At 46.0% G+C, this 15948-nt stretch overlaps 1 protein-coding gene across 1 annotated transcript in view; it reads right to left on the minus strand.

Annotated features, from left to right (window-relative positions):
- The window catches only part of TSPAN7 (tetraspanin 7), a 127373-nt gene that overhangs the window by 87857 nt on the left and 23568 nt on the right, over positions 1-15948 (minus strand). The gene's annotated exons all lie outside the window — the stretch shown is intronic.

Genomic DNA, 15948 nt, shown 5'->3' on the forward strand with positions numbered 1-15948 from the left:
TCTCCTTCTCTGGAGACTTTCCAAACCCAGCTGGCTGCATTCCTATGTGGACTACCCTAAGTGATCCTGCTCTGGCAGGCTGAGGGGGGTTGGACCTGATGATCTCTTGAAGTCCCTTCCAACCTCTAATGTACTGTGATACTATGAAGAAAAGTCTACCATCAAGGCAAAAGAATTAACACAGCAGAATTTCCGTAAGACACAAAAAGTTGAGGATGTCACCTGTTTTATTGGCTGGTCATCCTTGCAGAAAGACACAGAAAGGACTAACTACAGGCAAATGAGGGAGTCTACACTTCAAACAGTGTATTATTCACAAAGTATTTTTCCTCCACCTCTGTTACTCTGTGAACATCTGATTCACTGGGCCTTTTGTGCCTTTTTTTTCCCCTTTAATTAAAGATTTCAAGCCATTCACCACATCTGACTAATGAACCCTGCTTATTTCCTTCTCATTTTGTGTGCAGATGGGTTGTGAGCACTGCAGCCTATGAAGCATAAAAAAAAAAAAAACACCAAACAAATTTAGATTTTAAAAGTAAGGAAAACCCCTCAACTCTAGTGCAATTTTAGAAGCTTGGGAGAAAAATATAGTCTGAGTGCTGGGGAAGCTGAGGCTGTAAGAATGCCAGGAAAAAAAATCTCTAAGTCACATACAGAGTTGCAGAAGTTATATATATTGGGATAACCAAATAATTACATGCAGAAATTATTTTTATGAAGAAAACGGTGGGCTCCACAGAAACAGTAAACTACTCCAGCTCAATTCATGTTCTTTAGGTGTCATATTTATGCAGATTGTAATGAGGAAGCTAATGATTAATTAAGCTTTTTTTTTATTTAAAGAAAGCACTGATAAAACATGAACAAGAAACCCTTCACATCTCTGGTACACATTCCCCCTTCTCTTAGCTTCACTTGCTCAAAAATCAAACACAGGGAAGATTAATGTATTGGTTGGAACACAGAGCCAATTAAATAAATAAACAAGTTGTCACTCTAGTTTCAGAATGAATCCAGTGGAAAATTTTTTCCTAGGAAACCTATTTTGGGAAAGCAATAAACCACCAGGAAGGGCAAAGGCTGGAGAAAAGGCTAAAGGCATAAAGAAGAACACCTGGAGACACTGTGCTATTTCTGATATTATTGAGCATTTTTGTCTGGTTGCTTCATCACTGCAGGTGTCAAATAGCAACATTGATTCACTGAGATAGTACCTTCCATGCAGAGCAGCCAAACTTGGATCATCTGTTGCAGAGAAACTGCAAATGGAGGTGAAAGGAATTAATCCTCCCCAGCTGTGCAGCAGTGGTAGAGCATGGGAGACTACCCACATGTCCTACAGTCCAGTGCAAGGGCTAGGCCTGCTGCAGGCTGCTGGTGGCCATGGCTTGTTGCCAGGGATTGCTCACTGTGACGTTGCTGGGAAGAGAAGAAGGAGCCTCACATCCTTCTTTAAGCAGCCTGAGTGCCTGGGGAACTAGAAGAAAGTCTTCTCTCCTCCTGCTGCCCACCTAAAGGTGGTTGACAAGGGTAGGAAAGTGGGGCTAAAATGTGGGTGGCTGCATGCTGCTGCTTACATCCAAAAGTGGTGCTGGGAGCTGAGGATCCCTGGGAAAGGAGCCTGCAGGAGCTATATGCTGCAGCCCCTAGCTACAAGAGCAGCTCAGAGAACACAAGCCCCAGAGCATCTCACCCCCCCCCCTTCAGCCAAGCAAGCACACTGCTGTTCCCATCCAGCTATCCACTGTCTCTGGTGCTTTTCTTCAAAAAGAACTTTTTGTTCTACATTATTTCACTCCTGATCTATACAACTAGAGAAAGACAGTGGATTCACCCTCCTGGATGCATTCCTGTGTGGACTACCCTAGGTGATCCTGCTTTTGGCAGGGAGGGTTGGACTTGTTGATCTCTGAAGGACCCTTCCAACCTCTAATATTCTGTGATTCCTCTGCAAAGGTATGGACCAACTGAGGTGTGCTTGGGCTTGAAGCAAGCAAACCCCTTCTGAAGAGTCCCCTGATGCCTCACATAGGCTCAAGCAGCACCATTACAAATCACCCCTGTGAAAAGGTGAGAAGGAGCTGTCTTCTGCTGCCAGCCAAGACACCAAAGTGAAGAAGATGACTACACACAGCACAGAAAATGTTTCCCTTGGCAGCAGTTAAGAAAATGTTGTTCATCCTGTACACAGCCTGCATGCTCCTGCATAATAAAGAGAGCAATTGAACAGCTTTATAAGAAGTCTACTGTGTTACATTTCCCCTGGACTAAAGCCAATGCTCCCATTTTTCCCCAGTGCTGGGTGCACATTGCACAAACCCTTTATTGGTCTCAATCCTCACTTCTTACTGATACTGACAGTGCCTGAGAAGAGAAATATGAACCCTGACATTAATTATAATGTTGAATGTGCTTCCAGAGGTTGTTCAGGGCAAATTAACAAACCTTCTGTCCTTGCTTCTGAGGTGGCTGTGTCAGAAGTGGAGCCTGTGCACTTCAGTGTCAACCTGCATGAGTTTGTCCTCAGCTGAAACAGCACACACTGTTCCTCAGAGGCTTGGGTGAGGGAAAGAAAAGTAAAACACAGTGAGGAGTAGGATAACGTGAGAATTTGATTATGCAAGCCATTAAACTTAATGACACTAGTCATATGAGGACAAATTTATGGCAGGGAGTAAGGTTTTGCAGAAAAGTGCACTGAGGGTAAATTGTACTTTCCAGCCAGACATTTGTGCAGCTCTCTAAGGCAGTCAGTCCTCCCCTCACCACAATCAAGGAACCACATTTTCCAAAAAGCATGTGATGCAGGATGCTGTGGGCAAGAGCCTGTGCAGAGGCACTGCCTTCCTCTTGACAGATGAGCTCAATCCCTTGAGACACTCATCTGCTGCATTCAGTGGTTCTGTGGAGCAAACCAGCAAAACACAGAGACACCATCAGTTGCACACTCAGTGTCCCAGGCTCCCTAGGTCAGCAGGAATTGCTAGCGAGCAGTACATCTTTTGCAAAAGGAAGCAATTTCTTACAGAAGAAGGTGACAAAATGTCCCCTAGGCAAACACTGTCCAAAATAAAAAGGAGAAAGAAAAAAAAATAAAAAAGGAGTGCCACGAAGTAGAGGGAGACAGAGAGGCAGTTGGAGATGCTGATAAAGAATACCCAGGGTTTGGAGTCCCCTTTGAAGAACACTCTTTGCTGCCCTGGCAGTGATCAGCAGTCCACTCCTGGGCAGCAATGCTGCAGTTCTGCAGTGCTGCCACAGCAACCAGTGCTGGACCCTGCTGCAGAGCCAGCCCCATCCTACACCACTGCCTGACATTACCTGCCACAGCCTCCTGTCCCACATCCATGGAGGAAAGGGGAGGTAAAGGAAGGATGTTGCATATCCAGACAGACTGGGAAAGAGGTAAAGCCACCTGGGTTCAAAAATCAGCCTCTTCTATATCTGAACACACAAGAACTACACAAAATGCATATAATTAAAAAGGAAAAAAAAAAAGGGGGAAAGGAAAAGGAAAACAAAAAGCAGGAAAAGGAAAAGAAGAAAAAAAGAAAAAGGAAAAGGAAACAGGAAAGGAGAAAAAAGAAAAAAGAAAAAAGGAAAGGGAAGGGAAGGGAAGGGAAGGGAAGGGAAGGGAAGGGAAGGGAAGGGAAGGGAAGGGAAGGGAAGGGAAGGGAAGGGAAGGGAAGGGAAGGGAAGGGAAGGGAAGGGAAGGGAAGGGAAGGGAAGGGAAGGGAAGGGAAGGGAAGGGAAGGGAAGGGAAGGGAAGGGAAGGGAAGGGAAGGGAAGGGAAGGGAAGGGAAGGGAAGGGAAGGGAAGGGGAAAGAGGAAAAGAAAAAGAAAAAGAAAAAAGAAAAAGAAAAAGAAAAAGAAAAAGAAAAAGAAAAAGAAAAAGAAAAAGAAAAAGAAAAAGAAAAAGAAAAAGAAAAAAAGAAAAAGAAAAAGAAAAGAAAGAAAATAAAAAGAAAAAATAAAAGAAAAAGAAAAAGAAAAAGAAAAAGAAAAAGAAAAAGAAAAAGAAAAAGAAAAAGAAAAAGAAAAAGAAAAAGAAAGAAAATAAAAAGAAAAAAAGAAAAGAAAAAGAAAAAGAAAAAGAAAAAGAAAAAGAAAAAGAAAAAGAAAAAGAAAAAGAAAAAGAAAAAGAAAAAAAAGAAAAAAAAGAAAAAAAAGAAAAAAGGGGGAAAAAAAGAGAAAGAAAAAGAAAAAGAAACACAGCAAAACAACAGCTATTTTTTGTCTTCTCCTTGGCTGTATTATTGAGGCTCCCATCTGTTTAATTAATAGGTCTTCTGGAAAAAATATTTTCTCTGTCTTTCTTTAATGACTCAAAATTATTTAAAAATAACTTTTATATTTTTTTAAATTTCATTTTATTTTTAAAATAGTTTTTTTAGTGCTTTGGGTACCACTACTTAAGCAAAGCTCATCAAGAGATCCATTTCATCAAGCATGTCCATAAGCTGAGGATAATAAGGCTATAGAGAATGGCCTGTGCACTGAAAGGAAAAATAAAAGGAGCTGTGCACACCAGGAACAAACAGCAGTCATGCATCTGAGGAGGGCAGGAGCAAAGGAAGCACCATAAAAGCGAACCTCTGACTCAGCCACAGGGAAGTATTGTGCACCTCTGTTGACCAAAATCACAGCTGCATCACTCTGGACACTGTGGGCTAAGAGGTGCTGCTCAGAGAAGGTGCAAGACAGCTTGTTCAGGAGTGCTTTGCATGCCCAACCAGGTTGCAGGATACTTAGTTTAGTGACTTTGCAAGGCAAACTGGGTTTCCCAGCCCAAGCCTGAGCACAGGAGACCCCAGCTTGGCCAGGTTGGTGAGCTGTCCCTTCATGAGCAGAAGGCACATGTGGAAGGTGAGGAATCTACAGGGCACAAACAGACACAGAGGTGCCTTTGTAAAGTCCAGCCAAGAGTTTCACTCTTCACTCCCATTAGACTAATGGGCACAAGGAAATATTCTTTATGCTGCTCTAATTTAGGTAGATTTGGATAATTCTGCCCAAAAGTCCATTTGGAGCAATTTAAAATCATTTCATATCTAAAAGCAAGAAGGGGAAAGCAAGGGGGGGAAAAGCAGAAAAAGGGGGAAAGAGCCTTTGAATCTCTCCTATTAAAGAGCCCAAATAGCTTAATATCAGGCCCCCAAGTCCTAATTTATAACATAATAATAGCACTGTCACTGCACTCAGCAGAAAGGGTCATTTTGTGTTGTATTGGCAGAATCTGTCCTTTAAGGCATTACAGAAAAGCCTGCAGGAAAGCTTCACTTCTTTGGAAGACACTTTCATCACCCAACCCTTTTATTGAGGTAGCTATGCACCAGCTTAACAAAATTGCACACACTCTTTTGCTGATGCTCTTTGTAAGGACCGTGAAACAGCAGTGCAGGTAGCTGCCTAACATCTCACCTACCACCACCATTAGGCAAATGAGCAGGGCTTTGCTTCTGCAAGAGGATGTGAGCCAGCAAGAGCAGCAGAACAATGTCCTGCCTACAGCAGTGCTGATGTTGCTGGATGGCGCTGAGGCCCCCAGCTCCCACCAGGACAGCCAGTGGAAGGAGAAGATCTCAGCATCCTCCTCCTGCAAAAGCCTTTTGGATTGGGCAACTTCAGAAACACCCTCGCTCCCTTCTTGTCCTTTGCTGGAACAAGGAGCAGTGGCAGCACTTTGAGCCAAAGCTTTCTCCTGAAAGTACCCCAGAGCTGGGAAAGGTCAGCTCCAAACTGGCACCCTTCCCAAAAGGTATAAAACCAGACATTTGTCCAGGCAAGAGGCAGCATGACACGTGCTTTGTGGATTTTCTCATTGCTCTGAGTTACATTTTTGAGTTTCCCATAAGGCTCCCCTACTAGGGCCACCGAAAACTTGGAGGTGAAAAGGTTGCAGCTGCATGGAACTGCACTGATATCTGGGAAAACCTCTAACCCCAGGGCAAGGATGCAAAATCAGAAGGAAACGTAGGCATTGCCCTGTAGACACTTGCAATGTGCCACCTCTCTGCTTCACACAGGAGCAGTTCAGTCCTCTAGTTGTCCTACAGACACACCAGACCGTGCAACACCCTTTGTCTGTCTGCCTATTGATACAACCCAACAGCATTTCTGCAGTACCATCAGCAGCACAATGGTTGTTCACAGGATGTTAGGGGTTGGAAGAAACCTCTGGAGATCATCAAGTCCAACCCCCCTGCCAGAGCAGGACCACAGAATCTATTGCAGGGCACATCCAGATGGGTCTTGAAAGTCTCCAGAGAAGGAGAGTCCACAGAAGAAAGTCGTCTTCTGTTCCCAGAAGAAAACACAAGCCTGCTCAAAAATTCTGATATGTTTCCCACAACAGAAGTAATTTTAACCATGCTGGGTATGCTACAGGCAACATTTATATTTGCACAGGTTGAAATGAGCAGAGTTCAGATTCCAGCACATGTAGATCAAGCTATGGCAAAAATTTAAGCTTGTGACATTTGTAGGAAGGAAGGCTGGGCTGATAAGTGGTGACTCAGACAAACTGGCACAGAGGAGCAAGCTGACAGAACATTTAATAAACAAATTAACTTTCTACTCTCTTAAATTTAAGCATCACAGGCTTGCAAACATCAAGAATGCAGCATTCGATTTCTACCTAGCAGGCTATGCCTGACATTTTTCCAAGCCTCCCTTCCCAATTTCCACTAAAACCAAGTTTACCTACTGCATCATCAGATGTTCTGCTGACAACAACATTTTGCTCTGTACTCTTCTTTGTAGCCACAGGGCATAGTGGCCAATCCCTCTGAGTCACTCTTAGAAGTGTCTCACTATCAGTTAGCACCGATTTGTGCAAGTGCCTGTTTGCTTGGCTGTCCTCCAACCAAACCAGCTTCCCTGACTAAATATCCTGCTCCCTTTCTGAGCAGGCTTGCAGGAAGTCTTCTTCCCATTGGGAGAAGGACTCATCCAGAAAATCTTGGAGATCTTTTTCAGAACTGACTTGGAAGAAGGAAAGAAAAATGGGCAGGAACAAGCAAGATCGATAAGAGTCTTCACACCTTTGTTCCTTTATCAAAACCTCAACCTTCCAAATTTGTGATGGTGTGTGTGGAGTTAAGCAGTGCCAGCTTTGACTGTGGGAGGACATTTCCAGAAAACACTCTGTTTTGAAAAGCAGCAGCTTAAGCTACAAAAAGGCATCTTCCTGAGCTAACCTGATCCATTAAACATGGACCAAACATCTACCCAAATCTAAACTCCCTGTTCTGCTTTTTCATCACTTTCTTTGCCTCTCTCCCACGCACAGTCCTTGCTTCCTATGTGGGCCAAAAGACTTACCACTAGCACATTTTACAAGCTTTTAAAACAAATTTGGCTCTTGTTTCTCCAGCTAAGCCATTTTCAAGGTCAGGTGGGCCTGAGCACCCACCTTTCTTCTTGAGCATCTGCTCTTCCACCAGACACAATGGCCCCAATGTCTCCAGCAGCCACCATTCAGGTAAAACAATGAGTGTCAGCAGCTTAAGCAGCAGATGGGACCAAGGGCTCCAAACACCATTCAGATAAGTCCCTTGGGTCAGGACCCTTCTGTAACCCTTGCAAAGGCAATCTCCCTGTTACAGGCTTAAAGCAGGATGCAGGAACAGATATTTAATTGTAATTAACAGTTTGCTGAAGGAAAGGCAACGGTAGCAGGGCCAGAACACAAAGGAAAGAGAGGCTTCCCCTCTGTCCTGAGACAGGGAACAAGGGGAGATCTCCAATGAGTTGAAAGAGCAAGTAGTGGCCAGCTGAAGCACCTCAGGCAGTCCTAGAGCAATAGGGAAAAGATTTCTTGGTCAGGAAAAGCAACCTGAGAAGGAGGAACTTCCATCAGGCAACATTAACCCCAAAAGCCTGGACGGACGCACGGTAGAGAAAGTAGGAAGCAATCCCACATTTCCATTTTCCCCAGAACACTCTCTCCCACCCTCCACATCTCAGTGCCTTATGAATGCTCCCTCCCTGGAGCTAAGAGTTTGCTTACTGCACCACCATCAGCAGGAAAATCTGGGCTGCTCCTTGTCCCTCTGAGGGAGGGCGATCCCGTATTAAGAAGATTGAGGTCAGCCTGTGTGCACGTGACACGATAATCTCCTGCAGGCACCCAAGGGGCTGTGACAGAGATGTGCCACACGTCCTTCCCTGGACCTACACCCACAGATAACCACCATGTCAGCCTGCCCCTGCCCAGCTCCTGCACCCTCGGGCTGCTCCTCAGCTACCTCCAGCCAGGGCATACCCTGCTAGTCACCTGCCGTTAACCCAAAGATTGCAACCTCCACCTAGAGTCCTGCAGTTCGGCTGCTTGACCGTGCAGCACAAGCTCAGGGGTCTGCAGTGACCCCCACAGGCCTGCTGGATGGGTCTGCTGCCCAAACCCCTGCCCCTTCCCCACCAAGATGCAGCATCTCAGTCAAAGTATGCCAGTACCGCTTTGGCATCCCTTCTGTCTTCCCAGTACCGTGCACCATGCTCTCCTGCACCTTCTGAACAGTCTGCAAGCTAAGCTCCTTTTTATAAATGTTAAACAAATTATACCAGGAAAGTCATGAATGATGCCAGTGAACTGAAGGGGGGGGAAGAAAAAAAAAATCTGTATTTTCTGAGAAGAGCAGCTGTTGTTTGCCTCTTGGAATAAACAACTCCTCTGTACATTTTGGGAGAGCAGGATCAGGACTTCTCAAAACTATTATTTACCTCATGAAACAAAAGCAGTGATTTAATTTCACCCTGAATAGGATATCTAAATATGAACCATAGTTTAAAGCACTGCAGCATCAACAGAAAAGAAAAAAAAAAACAGAACAAACCAACACCAAAGCCCCCAAAACTTATTTCTTGCCCAGAATAGCACTTTACTGCTGACTTAGAGAAATATTTTTAACAAGCCTGGTCAGAGTAATTTTCTTCAACAGCAAACCAGAATTCAAGTTTCTGGATGCTCAATCACTCCAGCTCACAGCATTCCTAGTATTCCACAAAGCAAAGCCACAGACTTCCACTTGCACACTGTTCCTGTGGGAAGCCTGACTGTGCAAGAACTGCCCTGCGTGCAAACCAGCCACACGGGGAGGCCACACAGAGTTCAGTTACCTGCAGTCTGAATCCCATCAAGGCTTGGGGTTGCTTTATTTCTTTACTAACTGATGATCCCCACCCTACTTAGATCAACCTTGAGTCTGGAGCACAAGCCCTGTGAGGAGCAGCTGAGGGACCTGGGGGATTTAGCCTGGAGAAGAGGAGGCTCAGGGCAGACCTTATTGCTCTCTACAACTACCTGAAAGAAGGTTGCAGCCAAGTGGGGGTCGCTGTCTTCTCCCAGGGAACCAGTGACAGAATGAGAGGACACAGCCTCAAGCAGGGGAAGTTTAGGCTGGATATTAGGAAGAAATTTTTCACAGCAAGAGAGATTGGCTATTGGAATGGGCTGCCTGAGGAGACCAGGCTGCTCCAACCTGGCTTTGAACACTTCTAGGCTTGGAGCCTTCAAAACTTCTCTGGGCAGCCTGTGCCAGTGCCTCACCACCCTCCTGGGCAAGAACTTCCACCTATGTCTCATCTCAATCCAGTTTCTGCCAGTCTGAAGCCATCACCTCTTGTCCTGTCACTCCATGTCAAAGTCTCTCCCCAGCTCTCCCCTTTCAGCTACTGGAAGGTAGCTCTAAGGTCTCCCTGGAGCCTTCTCCAGGCTGCCCAAGCCCCACTCTCTCAGCCTGGCCTCACAGCAGAGGGCTACCAGCCCTGCCAGCATTGCTGTGGCCTCCTCTGGCCCTGCTCCAACAGGTCCCTGTCTGTGCTGAGGACTCCAGAGCTGCCCCAGCACTTCAGCAGAGCACAGCAGAGGGGCAGAATCCCCTCCCTGCTCCTGCTGCCCACACTGCTGGGGCTCAGCCCAGGGCTCCAGTGGAAGAATGGCTAATGAGAGCTTGATCAGAGGCATGTCACAAAGCATCACCACTCCTGCTCCTGGAAGTGTTTTAAAAAAAAGACTGGATGAGGCACTTAGTGCCATGGTTTGGTTATTAGATGGTGTTGGGTGATAGGTTGGACTTGATGATCTTGAAGGTCTTTTCCAGTCTGGTTAATTCTGTGATTCTGTAACCTCTTCACCATCTTTTCCCCTGATGCCTCCTTTTGCAGGGGAGACTCCAGCTTGTAGAACTTGTGCATGCAGGGAACTGCCACAGTGATTTTTAGCCAGCATTATCACTCTTGCTCTCATTTCACAGGTGAGCAGCAGCTCTGAATGCCTGTCTTCCCTTCAGACACTTAATTGTTTGATGTATTGAGAAACTACCTTTCAAAATGATTATGCAGCTCTGTATCACTGCACCTCCATCTCCTCATATCAAAACCCATCATGCACAATCAAGCATCACATTATTGTAGCATCACAAGCAAAGGAGTAGGATCCCTGTAAGATCTCAGCCTGGAGAAGAGAAGGCTCCAGGGAGACCTGAGAGCAGCCTTCCAGCTTCCAGCCTTCCTACCTGAGGGAGGCCTACAAGAAGGCTGGAGAGAGACTGTTTACAAAAGCCTGCAGGGACAAGACAAAGGGCAATGGCTTCAAACTAGAGAAGGGCAGATTTAGACTGGGTATCAGGAAGAAGTTCTCCACTGTGAGGGTGGTAGAACACTGCAACTGGTTGCCCAGGGAGGTGGTTGAGGTCCCTTCCCTGGAGATATTCAAGGTGAGGCTCAACGAGGCCCTGGGCAGCCTGATCTAGTTGGGGAGGTCAGACTGGATGACCTTTGGAGGTCACTTCCATCCTGGACCATTCTATGGTTCTATGGATTAAGAAAACTGCTCTTACACAGCAAATTCAGAATGTTCAGTACTTTTTGTCTCAAACTTTCTTCTTCAGAGCCAAAAGCAGGTTTTTTTCCAGATCTGGCTGGTACTGATTTTCTGCTGGCACCTCAGGTGAGGCAATCACTATGTTCATTCTCCAAATGACAGCCTTACCACAGATTTTGTACCTAATACAGAGAAGGAGGAAAATATCCCTCAGTGTAGTTTTGAAAGCAGTGCAAATGCTGTTAAGAATTAAAGGAAACCTTAAGTAAAACTTTCTGTAAAGAAATCCAACCTGTTCTGATTCTCCTTTTCCAATCCCCTTTCCTGTTTCCCCTCTATGCCAGCAAAGCTACCTAGAAAGATCACTTTGTGTGATGGAGCACAAGTTGGTGTTCAGCATACTCAAGCAGCCCCTCTACCCCCAAACCTCTCCTGTTTCTGAGGGTTGCAGTAAGATGCTGGGTATACCAGGGATCTTCTTAGAACCAATCTCAAGGTCAGATTTTCTTTTAAGATTCACTTCCTCTGGAAGATGATGAATTTGCTTTACTAAGGGTAACCTGAAATCTGAGCAGCTCCACCACACACAAAGCTACAGGGGTGTGAGGTGAGAAAAAGGAGCAGAGCCCCCTTTTAAAGAATCACAGTGACTGCTGAAATATTAATGAAGCTCTTTATTTGAGAGAGTCTAAAAAGGACTTTGAATAATGCATTGCAAGCAACAACACATCAGCAGTGGCTCTTTTTTTTCTTTCATGTGAGAGGCAGCTGGCATTTTAAAAATAGACAGTTTTCAACTCTATGGGGGTAGCTTACCAGTGGAGGAAATTATCCACAAACACCATCATTTAAGGGAACAAAGCTGATAAACAAGCAGAGCACAAAGAAAGTTTATTAGGAGAAATGTTCTGAAACACTTCTCTGCTGTCAACACAGACTTGCCTGTCATAAGTGCAGCTTCACTATTATTGGGCATCTCAACACATTCTGTCCCTCACTGCCACCAGAAAAACCTCCTTAAGCTACTCTGCAATGGGCAGTCTGGCAAAGATCTAATGATCTGCTCATGGTAAATGAAAGAGATGTTCTGTCCCCATCCCAGGCAGCTCATGAGTTTCTGAAACTTAAGAATAGAGTTATTAGTGATATTGACTGATTCAACAGAAGAAAAAGAAGTGGGGAAAAAATGGCATTGGAATGAGGTGGAAAGTAGGACCACCTGGAGGAGCCTGCTCAGCTGTACAGCTAACTGGACTTGTGAGGTCTTTTGGCTTGAGGATTACACTAATGGCCCCACTGATGGTAGGAAGAACACCTTTAGCAGCAGTGTATTAAACAGCCACATGCAATGCAGCTTCTGAACTGCTTGGCACGTTTGGGGTTTTAGTGTTTACACTTACTAACAGCAGCATGACTCACAGACAAAGATGTTGCTGTAGCTGGCTCTGTGACAAGTCCCCCAGAGAGCAACACAAGTCCTTGCAGCCAGAGATGTTTTCTACGTATCCTTGATGTGTGCTCCCTCTGCCTACACAGCCAGGATATAAAAATGTAGCTTTAAAATAGCCTCTTACAGGCATATCTAAAGGCCAGAGGCTGGGTTCAAGGTGCAGGTACCCTCATAGCCTGCACATCTACATTGCTAATGGCCAACACCAGTGGTACCTTTCTTTTTCAGTGGGAGCACTACGAATCTTGACACCACCAAGAGTCACAACATTATAAAGCTATTTGGGAAAGGGGCAGTGGGAAGTTTTGCAGCCACCTGACTGGTGATTTCCCTCCTTATCCTCACGACCACTCTGCCTCCCCTCCCTCCCACCAGCCCTTCTGTTTCTGCTGCAGAGACCAACCTGCAGATGAAGTGTTTTATACATGATGGCATGTTGCAAGGCAGTACAGGGATGTCTTCCCCTTGTCATTCGCAGGGATTTTTCTGTCCTAACACAATGCTCTCTGATCTCACTAACCAGCCTGCCACATCACATTTCCCCCTTTGCATCATTCCCAAAGAAAGAGTGGGGTCGGTGGGGCAGCAGCTCCCCACCCCAAAGGATGGGGAAGTGAAGGCAGCCTAGAGAGCAGCACGAATCAGTCCCACAGTGCAGGCTACATACCAAGTGCTGCAGCATTTCAGAGTTAGCTGCTACCATGCACATGCAGAACAGCAGTGTTCCCACAGTGACTGCCCATCATGGCACATACATAGGCAGGCTGCTACTGTGGCAGGCAACCCTAGGAAAAGTGAAATGTCCCAGAAAGCAAGTGCAGAGGGCAATAAAATAGCATCCTCTGCCAGCCCCATCTCCTTTTCCATCTGCCCTATTTATTCTGTCTAGCAGCTTATTCCTTTTACTGGCCATCAAATGACTGGGTGGTTGCCTTAAGCGTCAATGTCCCTTTGCCCTTCTCCTCTCCATTAATTTTATCTTCCTCTTCTACACATCCTTCTCCTTTCTTACCATTAACCCTCCCTCCTTTCTGCTTTTACATCTTTGCCTGCACAACCAAATTCAGTCAGTGGTTGGTATCCACATTTCACATAGCTATAAACAGGCAGCAGTCAGCACTGACACCCACACTCACTCCTGGTGGAGGAAGCCATCTGAAGGAAGAAAAGCCCAAAGGAAAGAAAGGATTAACCCCCACCCCAAAGGCATTACATGTTATCATGGCCTTAAAGAAAAGCCCAAAATGGCATTAGGTGAGGGCCAGTCTGTCTCCTTGTTCCCACCCCACATCGAGGGGTAAGCAAAGGGCTGCTGCACCACAGAAGCCACCTGGCACCCACAGCATCTCTGCCTGCTGGTGGAGGATAACATTTTAGCACAACATGATGCAATCCTGGGCTTGACTTGTTTGTTTTCATAATAAGCTTCACCTTGCCTGGACATGAGAGAAGATACTTGGTCACTGCCAGCACTTGCAGCCAGCCTGCCCACACACCCCCTCTGGGGAATACCTGGGCGATGCTGAGGACACTCACTCACACAGCGAGCGACAGCTCATCTGTGCACAGAGAGACCATACTGCCCGTGGGGGGAGGTGTGAATGAGATGACAAGAAAGATTTTTTAGGGCTTGCAGCCCAGTTTGCACTCCTGACATTTCTGTGCACACCAGTGCCTTGCCCAATGCCATTCTCTCCTGCGTCAGCATGCACTGCACCAAAGTTTATACTTTTGTATTCTCCTTCACATTTTGATTTTCTATTTTTTCCATCTCACCTCACCCTTCCCCCTCCTTTTTTTTCCTTTAATGCAATGCAGCCTTTCCCCCCCGCCCCTGCACACTGCTGAATGTAGGGGGAAAAATGAAAACAAGAAAAAACCAAGCAAGGTATCTGGAGGGCAGAGCCAGGACTCAAGTGAGACAAGGATTGCTACCCAGGGTGCTGAGGGCAGGCAGCATTACAAGCCCAGGACAGGTGGCATTACAAATCCAAAATAGGCAGCATCACAAATCCAAGATACAGCTGGCACAGGATATGGTTGTACTACTTGGGGTCTGTGGCCAGTGGTGTTCCCCAGGGATCAGTACTGCATCCAGTTTTGTCCAGTATCTTTATCAACAACCTGGATGAGGAGACCGAGTGTACCCCTCAGCCTGCTTTGGCAGGGGGGGTGGACCCAGTGATCTCTGGAGGTCCCTTCCAACCTCTCATGTACTATGATACTGTGATTGGCATAAACCCTGCTTGTCCTGCAGCCAGACCCTCTGCTACCACAGTGCAGTTGCCCTTCCTCATGTTAGCAACACCCAGAAGGCAGATCCCTTCCAATGTGTAGGTCTCCAAAAATGCTGAACAAGGGTAAAATCACAGGCGAAACAGCCTGTAGTGAGTACTTGGATGCCCAGACTGTACCACAGCCTAAAATACCTAAGCAGTATTTGGACTCCAGATGAGCTGCATAGAGTTTTAAACATAGAACATACAGAGGGGAAAGCAGGTTCATCTAAAACAAACTAGAAATGTATGCTAAACCTTTAAACTCAGTGAGGAAAAGGAAAAAGAAAAAAACATTGTTTCACCAGGATTTTTTAAAGGAAAGACAAAGGGGAAGAACAAAAGCACATAGTGCTTAGGATGATGAGGATGATGCATTCACAGAATCATAGAATCATAGAATTGTTTGGGTTGGAAAGGATCTCTAAATCATCCAGTCCAACCATTGGCCTAAGACCACCATGGCTGTTAAACCATGTTCCCAACTGCCATGTCCACATGCCTCCCAAATAGCTCCAGGGACAGTGACTCCCCCATCTCCCTGGGCAGTCTGCTCCAATGCCCAACCACTGTTCCAGGAAAGAATTTTTTCTCCATGGCCAACCCAAACCCCCCTGGGCACAACCCCAGGCCATTTCCTCTGGTCCTATCACCTAATATTAGGGATAGGATCAGACAGGATATTCCCTGTGGATCAGGTCATAAAATCTCTGCAGCCTCTAGCTGGGGACAGGACAGGAGCTGGGAAACTATGGAGGAGGAAAACAAAGAGTCTGAATAAATAGTCCCATTTAAAAGAAGACATGGGAAAGCAGGGAAGAAAGATAAATGTGTATACTTGTGCAAGTGTAAGAGGGTAGAAGTCTGAAACACATGATGCAGACTCAAGCAGAGGGAGCTGAAGTGTTTGGTTGTACATGTGGATGACAACACACTAATTAGAATAGAATCATAGAATCATAGAATCATAGAATCAGTCAGGGTTGGAAGGGACCACAAGGGTCATCCAGTTCCAACCCCCCTGCCATGGGCAGGGACACCTCACACTACATCAGGCTGGCCAGAGCCTCATCCAGCCTGGCCTTAAACACCTCCAGGGATGGGGCCTCAACCACCTCCCTGGACAACCCATTCCAGGCTCTCACCACTCTCATGGAGAAGAACTTCTTCCTCACGTCCAGCCTGAATCTCCCCACTTCCAGCTTTATTCCATTCCCCCCTTAGTCCTGTCACTGTCTGATATCCTAAAAAGTCCCTCTCCAGCTTTCTTGGAGCCCCCTTCAGATACTGGAAGGCCACAATAAGGTCACCTCGGAGCCTTCTCTTCTCCAGACTGAACAGCCCCAACTCTTTCAGTCTGTCCTCATAGGAGAGGTGCTCCAGCCCTCTGATCA

This window comes from Indicator indicator, chromosome 1, assembly GCF_027791375.1.
Source record: "Indicator indicator isolate 239-I01 chromosome 1, UM_Iind_1.1, whole genome shotgun sequence".
In the NCBI taxonomy this organism is placed as follows: Eukaryota; Metazoa; Chordata; class Aves; order Piciformes; family Indicatoridae; genus Indicator; species Indicator indicator.